Below are 14,878 nucleotides of genomic sequence, written 5' to 3'. Positions count from 1 at the left end.
GCAGTGCTTGAGATATTCTGCAGACCTCGCACTTGATGGATCACTTGGTACCACTCGGATTGTTAAACTGGCTCATCCAATCTTGTGGCCCCCACCCAGGAACTGACTTAGCTCAAGAAGACAGCTTCAACCCCCTTTGATTTCATCTCTGACCTGACCAATCCACACTCCCAACTCACTGGCCCCACAATCTACCAAATTATCCTTAAAAACTCTGATCCTTGGATGCTTAGGGAGACTGGGGTTGAGTAATAAAACTCGTCTCCTACATGGCCAGCTCTGTGTAAATTTCTGTTTCTCTATTGGAACTCACCTGTCTTGATAAATCATCTCTGTCTAGGCAGTGGGCAAGGTGAACCCATTGGGCAATTGCAAATTAACACAATAAAAGAATGTTTCTCATTTATACAATGTCCATTTCAGAGTTGTTTTGTACTCTTCATAATTGTTTTCCTCCATATTATGACTCATTAATCTAGACTGTTTCAGTCTTTTAGTGCTGTCAAAATTGAATTGACATGGCTCAATTCAAGGCCTCCCTACAACTGGCACAGTGGAGGAAGGGCGAAATTGGAAAATAAAGCTTTTCATTGCCTCAGTCCAGAAGTGGCATCTGACTTTTGCTCACATTTCACTGGCTTGAACTACTCATATTTTCCTGCACAACAAGGAGCTGGAGGTTCACTCTTCTGTGTACCTGAAAAGAAGGAGAACTAGATAGTGGTAAGGCATAATAATGCCTACTCTACACTCTGACCTTAGCATAAACATATGACTTACTGCAGCTTGCTATAGTTACAGAGATGGTGGAGAAACACAGATGTGGTTAGACATTTTGCAATTCTATCAAATAGTCTCCTGTGCTAGGGTCAACCTAGTACAGGAGTTAGAGGATGAAACTGAGAATCAAGTTGGATCTTAATTTAATTCTCAGCCCCACCACTTAACTTTACTGTATGATATTGGCAAGTTATTTCACCACTGTGAGTCTCAGTTTCCTAAATCATAAAATGAGCTTAACAATATCTATCTAATAGTATTATTGTAAGATTATATAATTTAATGGATATAAAGTTCCTGGCATTCTACCTGATATGGTTTGGCTGTGTCCCCACCTAAATCTCATCTTAAATTGCCATCCTTATTATCCCTACATGTCGTGAGAGGGACCCAGTGGGAGGTATGTGAATTATGGGTGCGGTTTTCCCCATGCAATTCTTGTGATAGTGACTGAGCTCTCATGAGGTCTGATGATTTTATAAGCATCTAGCATTTTCGTGCTGGCACTCATTCTGTCCTCTGCCGCCCTGTAAAGAGGTGCCTTCTGCCATGATTGTTAAGTTTCCTGAAGCCTACCCAGCCGTGCAGAACTGTGAACCAACTAACCCTCTTTTTTTTTTTTTTTTTTTTTTTGAGTTGGAGTTTTGTTCTTGTTACCTAGGCTGGAGTGCAGTGGCACAGTCTCACTGCAACCTCCACCTCCCAGGTTCAAGTGATTCTCCTGCCTCAGCTCCTTGAGAAGCTGGGAGTACAGGTGTCTGCCAACACACCTGGCTAATTTTTGTATTTTTAATAAAGACAGGGTTTCATCATGTTGGCCAGGTTTGTCTTGAACTCCTGACCTCAGGTGATCCACCATCCTCAGCCTCCCAAAGTGCTGGGATTACAGGTGTGAGCTACTACACTTTGCCTAAACCCTTTTCTTTGTAAATTACCCAGTCTTGTGTATGTCTTCATAGTATCATGAGAAACAGATGAATACACCACCTGACATTATGTAGGAGCTACATAAAATGCAGTCGCAAATAATAATTATTTTTCCTAAGCTAAAAATGAAAGCAAATCACTTAAAACACACTAAAATCTTGCATTAGGCTATTTTTCCATTTCCCTCTTTCTTATCACCAAACTCAAACATTTGTTTTGTGTTATGTTGTTTTTCACTAGCTACTTCTATTTTTTTGTTTGTTTGTTTGAATTTTTAAACTATTTTTAATAAAAGATAATATTTAAACATAAAATGTTAGAAAGCTTAAAAGCAATGGGATAAAAATATATCATGCAAATATTAAGTAGAGATAGCTTAGGGAGTAATACTCATACTGGACAACACAGTTTTTTTTTTAAGTTTTCATTTATTATTCATTTATTCAAAATTTTTTCCCATTAATTATTTTATTGCATTTTAGGTTTTGGGGACATGCAAGATTGTTGTATAGGTACACACGTAGCAGTGTGATTTTCTGCCTTCCTCTCCATCACCTACATCTGGCATCTCTCCCCTTGCTATCTCTCCTCAACTCCCCACACCCCACCATCCCTCCCCTATTTCCCCCCAACTGACCCCAGTGTGTAGTGCTTCCCTCCCTGTGTCCATGTGTTCTCATTGTTCAACACCCGCCTATGAGTGAAAACATGCAGTGTTTGATCTTCTGCTCTTCTGTCAGTTGCTGAGAATGATGGTTTCCAGGTTCATCCATGTCCCTACAAAGGACAAAAACTCATCGTTTTTGATGGCTGCATAATATTCCATGGTGTATATGTGCCACATTTTCCCTGTCCAGTCTATCATCGATGGGCATTTGGGTTGGTTCCAGGTCTTTGCTATTGTAAACAGTGCTGCAATGGATATTCATGTGCACGTGTCCGTATAGTAGAACGATTTGTAATCCTTTGGACATATACCCAGTAATGGGATTGCTGGGTCAAATGGAATTTCTATTTCTAGGTCCTTGAGGAATTGCCACACTGTCTTCCACAATGGTTAAACTAATTTACCCTCCCACCAACAGTGTAAAAGTGTTCCTATTTCTCCACATCCTCTCCAGCATCTGTTGTCTCCAGATTTTTTAATGATCGCCATTTTAACTGGCGTGAGATGGTATCTCAATGTAGTTTTGATTTGCATTTCTCTGATGACCAGTGATGATGAGCATTTTTTCATAAGTTTGTTGGCCTCATGTATGTCTTCTTTTGTAAAGTATCTGTTCATATCCTTTGCCCACTTTTGAATGGGCTTGTTAGTTTTTTTCTTGTAAATCTGTTTTAATTCTTTGTAAATTCTGGATATCAGCCCTTTGTCAGATGGGTAAACTGCAAAAATTTTCCATTCTATTGGTTGCTGATTCACTCTAATGACTGTTTCTTTTGCCGTGCAGAAGCTGTGGAGTTTGATTAGGTCCCATTTGTCTATTTTGGCTTTTGTTGTCAATGCTTTTGGTGTTTTGGTCATGAAGTCCTTGCCTACACCTATGTCCTGAATGGTTTTGCCTAGATTTTCTTCTAGGGTCTTTATGGTGCTAGGTCTTATGTTTAAGTCTTTAATCCATCTGGAGTTTATCGTCTCAGCCCAAAAGCTCCTGAAACTGATGAGCAATTTCAGCAAAGTCTCAGGATACAAAATCAATGTGCAAAAATCACATGCATTCCTATACACCAATAACAGACTTAAAGAGAGCCAAATCAAGAACGAACTGCCATTCACAATTGCCACAAAGAGAATACAATACCTAGGAATACAACTAACAAGGAACGTAAAGGACCTCTTCAAGGAGAACTACAAGCTACTGCTCAACGAAATAAGAGAGGACACAAACAGATGGAGAAACATTCCATGTTCATGGTTAGGAAGAATCAATGACATGAAAATGGCCATACTGCCCAAAGTAATTTACAGATTCAACGCTATCCCCATCAAGCTACCAATGACCTTCTTCACAGAACTGGAAAAAAACCACCTTAAATTTCATATGGAACCGAATGAGCCCGCATAGCCAAGTCAATTCTAAGCAAAAAGAACAAAGTGGGAGGCATCACACTACCAGACTTCAAACTATACTACAAGGCTACGGTAATCAAAACAGCATGGCACTGGTACCAAAACAGAGATATAGACCAATGGAACAGAACAGAGGTCTCGGAGGCAACACAGCATATCTACAACCATCTGATCTTTGACAAACCAGACAAAAACAAGCAATGGGGAAAGGATTCCCTGTTTAATAAATGGTGATGGGAAAACTGGCTAGCCATGTGCAGAAAGCAGAAACTGGACCCCTTCCTGACACCTTACACTAAAATTAGCTACTTCTATTTTTGCAAGTTCCCATTCACTGCTCAGCTCATCATAATCTTCATTTTCCTATTGACTGAAGCTATTCTCTTGCAGCTTACAACCAGCCTCCTCATCACAAAGTTATTAAACTTCACAAGCATTTCACCTTGCAGGTCTTTCTTGTGGTTTGACATTCCAATTTTTTTTTTTTGTCCTTGAGAATGGAATATATTCACATATATCTTCCTATTTTCACCATTCCTAAACCTTCTTTCTGATTCAATTTATTTACATGTCCACTCCAGGAGGGTCTCCAGAAAGTTCATTTTTGGCTGTCTTCTCTTCTCTTACATGCCTCCCCTTGGCACTCACATTTCCTCCCAAAGCTTGAAAACATCACCTCTAGACAGGCATCTTCCCTGTCTAGCCTCTCCTCTGATCTCTCTTCTAGCTTCCCAATTGCCTAATCAAATTTTCACATGATTTTTGTTCCTACACTCAAATTTGTTGTGTCCCAATTGGATTCTGTACCCATCTGGCCATTGTTTGTGGTTCTATTTCAGCATGTACACATAGCATCCCATATTATAGTTATTTGGAACATTGTATTGTGGATTGCAAACTCCTTGGGACAGGAGTTATCTAAAGATAGTCTTTATCTTCTTGCCTCCCCTCTTTTTACTTATGAGACAGAGTTTTGCTTTTGTTGCTCAGGCTGGAGTACAATGGCACAATCTCAGCTCACTGCAATTCCCAGGCTCAAGCGATTCTCCTGCCTAAGCCTCCCAAGTAGCTGAGATTACAGGCGCCTGTCACCACACCCAGCTAATTTTTTTTGGTATTTTTAGTGGAGATGGGGTTTCTTCATGTTGGCCAGGCTGGTCTTGGACTCCTGATCTCAGGTGATCCAACCACCTTGGCCTTCCAAAGTGCTGGGATTACAGGTATGAGCCACTATGCCTGTCTGCCTCCCCTCTTTATTTTCATATTAAAATGTGGTAGTCATTCATCTCTATCACCATCAGGATAATTATAATGTGCTAATTATGATATGTGCAGTATATACTTCAAAATAAATGTTTATATTAAAAATGTGTTATAGTATTTCACATACTCAGAGGATACATTCCAAGCATTCCAGTGGATGCCTGAAATCATGGATAGTATTGAACTCCCTAAATACTTTTTGTTCCTATAATACTTGCTTATAATAAAGTCTAATTTATAAATTAGGCATGCTAAGAGATTAACAACAATAATAATAAAATAGAACAATTACGACAATGTACTGTAATGAAAGTTATGTTAATGTGGCTCTCTCTCTATCCCTCTCAAAATATCCTATTGTGCTGTCCTCCCTGATTTTGGATTGTGGCTAATGGCAGGTAACTGAAATCATGGAAAGCAATACTGTGTATAAGAGAAAAGTGCTGATTAGTGTGACTGAGCGTAGTAGGAATCACCACATGTCAAACTGACAGAAAAATGGAAAGTCTCTTGCTTATTGGTTTTATAACATAAAGTTATTATTTCCTCTTTATTTACATTTTGGGGCCATCAAATGTGTACCACTGGGGATATTAAATTAGGATTAGAGATGCACCATTGTCAAGATGAAGAAGACAGAGCCTACATTTTCCAAAAGAACATGAAAGCTTGATAATAGCAGTCACTTTGCTAGAAGATAACCAGTTATAGCCCATCATCTGGGAGAAAGTGAGTTTTGCTTTAAATTTGGAACACTACATCGTCATGCTGTTTCTCTCCCTTTGGTGTAGAAATAGTGATAAACACCTGCCAGGGATCTAGAGGTTTCCTGGATTTCTCTTACAAAGAAAATGGGGAATCAAGGCATCCCAGGTTGCTTCTTTTGGCAAGAACATTGCCTCTTTGCCCTGTATGATTGGTATATGTCCGTATCTCTAAAGATACAGCTATAGCTACATTAAAGAATTATTTTTCTTCAGTTGAAGCAGTGTGATATATCATTTACATATCATTGTTTGCTTAGCTTTTTTTGTTGTTGTCAATTGCATTTAAAAGTAAATTTTTAGTAATACTCGTGGATCAAATAGACTCAATCAGAAAGGCAGTAAAAATAAACAATAGGCACACCTATCTGTTATGTGAATGAGTGAAAACAGACATATCTAAAAGCTTAACAATTACTGGCCACAGTGCACCATAACTGATAGCATGAAACTTTTATCCCTGTTTCTCCCCTTTTATGTAGGTTGATCTGCATTTTCTGGTCCAGATATCTTGACTCCATAACCAGACTTGGATACTGGCCTCAATTCAGTTTTGGCCATGAGAACTTCAGACCCTCTGATCACTTTGGTTTTTATGCACTTAGTTTCAGGTATCCAGCCATGGAAATTTTTCTCTGCATCTGCAACCCACCTTGACATTATCTGCCCCCAAATTACCCTTTATAGCATGGAGAATCAAATATGTGAATTAATGCAATGGCCTTTTATCTCCCTGTATCTGTTCTTCATTTTTGTACTCTCTCTATAGAGGAAATCTAATCATGTCACTCTTCTGCTTGAAATTCTTCAAGAGCTTTCAGTGATCTTTGGGATAAAATATAAGCTTCTTAGAATGGAACTCAAATGGATTGCAGCTGGGCATAGTGGCTCACACCTGTAATCCCAGCACTTTGGGAGGCTGAGGTGGGAGGATCACCTGAGGTCAGGAGTTGAAGACCAGCCTGGGCAACACGGAGAAACCCTGTCTCTACTAAAAATACAAAAATTAGCCGGGCGTGGTGCCACTTGCCTGTAGTTCTAGCTACTCCGCAGGCTGAGGCAGGAGAATTGCTTGAAGCCAGGAGGCGGAGGTTGCAGTGAGCCACGACTACTTCACTGTCCTCCAGCCAGGGCAACAGAGTGAGACTCCATATCAAATAAATAAATAGATAGAGGAATGAAGAAAGGAAGGAAGGGAGGGAGGGAAGAAAAGAAAAGAAAAAAGAAAAGAAAAGAGATTTCCATTATTCAGTCCTTGACTTTGGCTATTTCCCCATGTTAAGCTTATTCTACAGTGGAATGGACCAACTCACAGATCTTCAAACAATCCAGGTTCTCTTAAACCTTTCAGCATTTGCACATGCCATACTCTCTACAATAGGCATCCACTGCATCTATAGTAAATTCTTTTTCCTTCAGGACATGACAGAGCTCCTCAGGAAATTCTTCCCTGGCTGAGGCCTCGCTTTACATACTTAACATATTCACCCAAGCCACACACACACACACACACATCCCCTCCAACACATGCACACATAGGGTGGAGTGGGGTGGAGAAGAGAGAGAATGATAGAGAGAGAGAGAGAGAGAGAGAGAGAGAGAGAGAGAGAGAGAAAGGTTTGGACTTATTCTTTGCATTAAATTGGCTTGTTTAACTAGGGAAATGGCCTCATGTTCTAGATCTAAAGAGATGGTAGTCTTAAAAAGATAACAAACAGAAGATAATGAGAAGCAGAAAATTCTACTACCAATACCTATGAAGTATATGTTAAATATATTATACACAAAGGCAACTATAAATGCACAATTGAGCATACAAGGAAGAATAGAGCCTCCCCTGGTGTCAAATTGAAGTGTTTGGGATCACGAGCTGCTGTGATTGCCCTGAAGTAGTCTTGGTCTCAATAGTACAGAGGCTCAGTGTTAAAAATCCTCAGGAGACAGAAACTGAAGCCTGTATTCAGAAGAAGAGGGGGATTGAAATGGAGACTGCTGAATAAATATGGGACTTTCAAAACTACTGAACTTCAGGGAAATCCTCAGAGAAAGAGTGTCCTAAAAAAAAAATCTACCCACGGATACAGAAAAGACAAGGATGTTAAAGGTACCAGCTGAAACAAAAGAGAATTTTCTGAGAATTCAAATTCCAAACTTGTGTTTCATGCAGGTTCAAGATGCAAAATAATAACTTGTCACAAAGTCTGGAAACCTTGAAAGAAAGAGATTTTTATAAAAATTGGACCCAGCGTGGTGGTTCTCTTGGAGCACGTAAAAGAAGCAAATATAAAACCTTCAGGGAGGCACGCCCTTGACACATGCTATTCATCAACAATTTATAAGTCAACAGACACAGCAATGGGAATGATTGGAACCCTAAGGATTTCCGCTCCTAGAGCACTGGTCTAGCCTATAAAATTGGTTTGTCCAAAATGAATAAAAAATAAAATGTGGAATTTAAATCCTAAGAAAAAAAGACGCTACAAAAATGGCACATTTGAAAAAGAATGAAATATAATTTCTAGAAATAAAAAGCCAGTAGACTAAATTGAAGGTAAGATACAACTAAAGGATTTGCAAACAGAGAGTTGGAATGAAGACTATTACTCAGAATATAACACTGAGAGATAAAGAATTAGAAAACAGGTAGGAGAAATTAGCAGATATGAAGGTTAGAATGAGAGTATCAGTCTGGTAGAAGTTGTAGAAGGTGGTGTTTGAGAGAAAAGGGAGAAGTATATGTTAAGGTAGTGGCTGAGAGTTTTCCAGAATGTATGAAAGGTATGAATCTTTAGATTAAGGCCACATTATGAATTATAAGCAGGCCAAATAAAAATAAATCACATATAGAACCTTATAGTGAAGACATCAAACACCAAAGACAAAAAGAGGATCTACAAGGCAATCAGAGAGAAAAGACAGATTACCTAAAAAGAAACAAAAATTATGCTGGTATATGCTTTTAATAGCAAGAATAAAGGCTAAATAAAAAAATGGTATATTTTATTGTATTTCTTCAAATTACTAAGGGAAAATAACTGCTAATCTAGAATAAATTATCCAAACTGTCATTTGGGAAGGAGAGTTAACAATAATTTTTTGACAAAACTATTTACCACTTTCAGATCTATGATGATTAAAGACTTTTAAATGATATAAGTAAGGAAAAAGCCAGAAGGAAGAATAGGCTTCAAGTAGTAATGGTAAGCAAAGAAATTAGGAAACATGTGGGTCAATATAAAGAAGCTGTTTTTTTTTTGAGACAGGGTCTTGTCCTGTCATGCAGCCTGGAGGGCACTGGTGCTATCTTGGCTCACCACAACCTCTGCCTCCCAGGTTCAAGTGATTCTCCTTCCTCAGCCTTCCAAGTAGCTGGGATAACATTCGTGTGCTATCACACCAGACTAATTCTTGTCGTTTTAGTAGAGGCTGGGTTTTACCATGTTGGCCAGGCTGGTCTCAAACTCCTAACTTCAAGGGATCTGCCCGCCTCAGCCTCTCAAAGTCCTGGAATTACAGGTGTAAGCCACCATGCCCAGCCTAAGAAGCATTTCTTACACAGAACATAGTTATTAATTTTGATAATAATATATCAAGATGTAATAATATTCCAAACATCTATAACACTTAATAAGAAAAATGAGTCATTTTTGTTAGAAGAACATTAGCATTATTGATTAATTTTAGTTCCTGTTTAATCAAGTATATATGTTAACAATTTCAACATAATCACTTAAAAACAGAAACAGAAGCCCCCAGGAAGTTCGAACTGGGCGGAGCCCACTGCAGCTTGGCAAAGCCACTGTAACAAGACTGCCTGTCAACATTCCTTCTCTCTGGGAAGGGCATCTCTAAAAAAAAGGCAGCAGCCCCAGTCAGGGATGTATAGATCAAACTCCCATCTCCCTGGGACAGAGCACCTTGGGTAAGGGACGGCTGTGGGTGCAGCTTCAGCAGACTTAAACGTTCCTGCCTGCCAGCTCTGAAGAGAGAAGTGGATCTCCCAGCACAGCGCTAGAGCTCTGCTAAGGGACAGACTGCCTCCTCAAGTGGATCCCTGACCCCCATGCCTCCTGACTGGGAGAAACCTTCCAACAGGAGTTGACAGACACCTCATACAGGAGAGCTCTGGCTGATATTTGGCAGGTGCCCCTCTGGGATGAAGCTTCCAGAGGAAGGAACAGGCAACAATGTTTGCTGTTATGCAGCCTCCACTGGTGATACCCAGGCAAACAGGATCTGGAGTGGACCTCCAGCAAACTCCAGCAGACCTGCAGCAGAGGGTCCTGACTGTCAGAAGGGAAAATACAAACAGACAGGAATACCATCAACATCAACCAAAAGGATGTCCACACAGAAACTCCATCTGAAGCTCCCTAACATCAAAGACCAAAGGTAGAGAAATCCATGAAGATGAGAAAAAAATAGTGCAAAAAGTCTAAAAATTCCAAAAATCAGAAAGCCCGTTCTTCTCCAAAGGATCACAACTTCTTGCCAGCAAGGGAACAAAACTGGACGGAGAAAGAGTTTGACGAATTGACAGAAGTAGGCTTCAGAAGGTGGGCAATACAAACTCCTTCAAGCTAAAGGGGCATGTTCTAATGCAGTGCAAGGAAGCTAATAACCTTGAAAAAAGGTTAGAGGAATTGCTAACTAGAATAACTGGTTTAGATAAGAATATAAATGACCTGATGGAGCTGAAAAACACAGCACTAGAACTTCATGAAGCATACACAAGTATCAGTAGCTGAATCAATCAAGCAGAAGAAAGGATATCAGCTTAATGAAATAAAGCATGAAGACAAGATTAGAGAAAAGGGAATGAAAAGAAACAAACAAAGCCTCCAAGAAATATGGGATTACGTAAAAAGACCAGACGTCTGTTTGATTAGCGTACTTGAAAATAATGGAGAGAATGAAACCACGTTGGAAAACACACTTCAGGATATTATCCATGAAAACTTCCCCAACCTAGCAAGACAGGCTAACATTCAGACTCAGGAAACACAGAGAACACCATAAAGATACTCTTTAAGAAGAGCAACCCCAAGGCACATAGTCATCAGATTCACCAAGGGTGAAATGAAGGAAAAAATGTTAAGGGCAACCAGAGAGAAAGGTCAGGTTACCCATAAAGGGAAGCCCATCAGATTAACAGTGGATCTCTCTGCAGAAACCCTACAAACCAGAAGAGAGTAGGAGCCAATATTCAACATTTTTAAAGAATTTTCAACCCAGAATTTCATATCCAGCCAAACTAAGCTGCATAAGCAAAGGAGAAATAAAATCCTTTACAGACAAGCAAATGCTGAGGGATTTTTGCCACCATTAGGCCTGCCTTACAGGAGCTCCTGAAGGAAGCATTAAATATGGAAAGGAAAAACCGAACTAGCCACTGCAAAAACATACCAAAATTTAAAGGCCTTTGACACTGTGAAGAAACTGCATCAACGAATAGGCAAAATAGCCAACTGGCATAACGACAAGATCAAATTCACATGTAACAATATTAACCTTAAACATAAATCGGCCAAAGGCCCCAATTAAAAGACACAGACTGGCAAATTGGATAGAGTCAGGAGCCATCATTGTGCTGTATTCAGGAGACCCATCTCATGTGCAAAGACTAATATAGGCTCAAGATAAAGAGATGGAGGAATATTTAGCAAGCAAATGGAAAAAAAAAAAAAAAGCAGGGGTTGCTTACCTAGTCCCTGATAAAAAAGACTTTAAACCAACAAAGATAAAAAAAAAAAGACAATTTCTAAACTATCCCAAGTCAAGGACATAGCTAAACTGAAACTTATTTATACATTTTGTTAGTATTCAGTAGTTAAAAATGGACTAGATCTCATGGATAAGATTGGTAATTCTATCTGATCATTCCAGCATTATCATTCCATAAAACTGAATGACAAAAAAGTTGCAAAATGTTACATAGACACCAAGTGAAGATATGAATTGGATATATAAACATGGAGCTTGAAGAGATGTGGCTGAAAGACACATTTGGCAGTTATCCAAATCCAGTTTTTGAAAGCGTGAGTATTCATAGTCATAAGGAGAGTTAGTAGTCAAGAAAACCCAATTTAGAACGCTGGGGCTCCCAACAATTACAGATCAAATTGAGAGAAGGAGAATCAAGCAGAGAAAGTCCAGAAAAGCAGCCTCACTAGCAAAGTAAGGAGAGAGAGAGGGCAATAACGAGAGCGCTCATGTTGCTTGTCTTCATTGATTCCTGTTTAAATATGTTCATGTGAGGTCTTGATGCCCAAAGCCACATCAGCCAGTTGGAAGTATGAGGGAGCACGTTTGAGGATTAAAAACCAATATGCTAAGGGCGGAGAATTAGGAGAGAAAGAACCTGACATTGTAGAGTCAACTGATCCAGAAACTCACTATAATCCAGAAACTTACTATGTCTATAATTCTGTTATACACGATAAGGATTTATTTTGTAACGTCATTGCTAGTTGTATTTTCTGTTGCTTGAAGTCAATAGCATCTTATTTTGCCTTAGGGACAATTTAACAAGTCCATCTTTTTCCCAGTTAAGGAAATGTGTGTTGAATAAATGGTACCAAGTGTTTAATTGGGGTTGCAAAGATAACTGAGACAAGTCCCAGCCCAAGAGCTCATAGTTTAGGAGAGAGAAATTGACATTGAAAGAGGTAAGAGATGGTAGGGCCTTGAAGACTTTTGATCATAGATATGAGATAATAAAGGTTAAGAAACACTAGTTTGATGTCATAATAAAAATGATTATGTACCTTGGGTACATATATCTGTCTATTTAGCATTATTTGATTTCATTTGAACCTCCTAACAAATCAGTAAGGAAGGTATTGCCCACGCTTTATAGACGAAGAAACAGGTTTATGAACTCAAACAATTTGCTTAAGATCAGATAGTGATAAGATTGAAACTAAGGTTGTTTAGTATCGGAAGCCAGACTCTTACCTGCTTTGTTTCCTGCTACGCTGTCCCTCCTCTGGCACCAGCTGCCCTTATCTCACAGGCGTCATTGACCCAACACAGGATGGTCTGAAGGGAGGAAAATCGAGTGTCAAGGAGACCCAGTAAAGTAGGAGAGAGGTAGTGTAGCAAGGGGAAAGGGAAGATCAGGATGGTCGGCGTTTCCGAGAGGAACAGTGAGCCTTAATGAGAGATTGGAAACATGGCGGGGAGAATGCTGAAGCGTCAAATAGATGTCAAGGTTACTTCACAGTTCCTTTTTTTTGAAAAAAAATCTGGTATTTATTGCCTCCACTCCTTCATGTGCGCTTAACATATGATAATCTAGTTTTTGCTTCACATTTTCTTTTCTTCGTGGAAACTGTTCTCTGTGTGTGTGCCCTTGGCTTACTTATTGAAAATTACATAGATATAGATATCCGTATATTTTTTCTATTTTCCCTGATGCTTCCGCATTTTCTTTAAATTTTCTCCTTCATTACCTTCTCCAAAATTAGATTTATCCCTAGAGAAACTCATTCTCTATTTATTTATTTATTTTGAGATGGAGTCTCACTTTGTCACCCAGGCTGGAGTGCAGTGGCGAGATCTCCGCTCATTGCAACCTCCACCCTTCTGGTTCAAGTGATTCTCCTACCTCAGCCTCCTGTGTAGCCATGATTACAGGTGCACACAACCACACCTGGCTAATTTTTGTACAGACAAGGTTTCACCATGTTGCTCAGGCTGGTCTCAAACTCTTGACCTCAAAGGACTTGCCCACTTTGGCCTCCCAAAGTGCTGGCATTACAGGTATGAACCACTGCGCCCAGCCTTGTTCTCTGTTCAAAATCTCTCCTTCCCCTAATCTTTTGCCAACCTCCAGAATTACTTTTGGATGCCATACTTCTTACATATTTTTTTGCTTGGCTCCAATTGTTTTCTTCTGTTTTCTAAATGAGCTTATACGGTATGTACTTTGCTGTAATGATCTTTACTTAAGTTTAGTCTCCTTATAGAAATTTTCCAAGCAATTCTCATCCTTTGATGTGCCATCCTTCTACCTCATTGCCTATGGCAATCACATGACGTTTTATACATATGCTTATTTGTACCAATATATGCCTTATTTGTTTGTTTAAGGAGTAATTTTCATGTGTCTTGATAGTCCCGATAGTGCCTAGCATTCTTGCATTTAGTGACAATTATTCATTCATTTCTTTATTCATTCAACAAATACTTGAATGGGAGGCACAGAAAGGGGAAAAGCAGAATAAATGACTATAAAAAGTCCAAAACAGGAAAAATAAATAAGGTGTTAATTTGAGGAAGATGTAAAAATCTATATCCTATTTTATGTTATTTTTTAACCTGTTTGCCTTGGACTTGTTTAAAATCCAATGAGAGGTAAAACACAGGGAGAGAAGTAAGCAAAGGGTTATGAAGGGATCCTCTAGAGGGATTCTGCAGCTACGAGTTACAGGTGTGCTGAAGTCTTGCTGTCCTCTGCTACAGGTGGCAGGAGCTTCCAGCTATGAGCAGCCAGTGTGTTATGCAAATTTGTTTTTAAGTAGACCGTTTTGTGAAAAATACTAGGAAGCTCTTGTGTGAGGTTCCCAAGAAAGTAGAAGAGGATGTGTACTAGTCAGAGTACTCCAGATAAATAGAACCAGATATATCTATATAGAGAAAAGCAGATGAAGAAAGGAGATTGATTTTAAGGAGTTGGCTTGCCATATTGTGGGGGCTGGCAAGTCTGAAATTTGTAGGGCAGGATGCCGGCAGGCTGGAACTTCTGGCAGCAGTCAGTGTTGCAGTCTTGAGTTTGAAGGCAGAATTTCTTCCTCTTCTGGGTATCTCAGTCTTTTCCCTTAAAGCCTTCAACTTATTGAATGAAGTCCACCTACATTATGGAGAGTAATTTGTTTACTCAAAGTCTACTGATTTAAATGTTAATCACATCTGAAAAAAATAGCTTCACAGCAACAGCGAGACTTGTGTTTGATCAAAAAACTGGGTACCATAGCCTAGCCGAGGTAAATACATCAAAGTAACCATCACAAGATGGAAGCCAAAGAGGTAGGTAAAAGTTTGGCTTTGGGTAGGAGGAGGGTCAGTTCTT

General features: G+C 39.4%; 1 long non-coding RNA gene across 1 annotated transcript in view; it reads right to left on the bottom strand.

Moving 5' to 3' along the window:
• Positions 1-319: 319 nt before the first annotated feature.
• LOC116549304 overlaps positions 320-14,878 on the bottom strand; it is a 55,787-nt gene continuing 41,228 nt past the window's right edge. The window contains exons 2-3 of the long non-coding RNA XR_004267799.1: positions 12,763-12,846; positions 320-697 (exon numbers count right to left, since the gene is read on the bottom strand). This is a non-coding gene — a long non-coding RNA (uncharacterized LOC116549304). The remainder of the gene's footprint in view (positions 698-12,762; positions 12,847-14,878) is intronic.

The sequence above is a fragment of the Sapajus apella genome, unplaced genomic scaffold (assembly GCF_009761245.1).
Source record: "Sapajus apella isolate SASKATOON/1434 unplaced genomic scaffold, GSC_monkey_1.0 scaffold6, whole genome shotgun sequence".
In the NCBI taxonomy this organism is placed as follows: domain Eukaryota; kingdom Metazoa; phylum Chordata; class Mammalia; order Primates; family Cebidae; genus Sapajus; species Sapajus apella.
The sequence above is the reverse complement of the archived record's forward strand: the minus strand, read 5'-3'. Positions and strand labels throughout refer to the sequence as shown.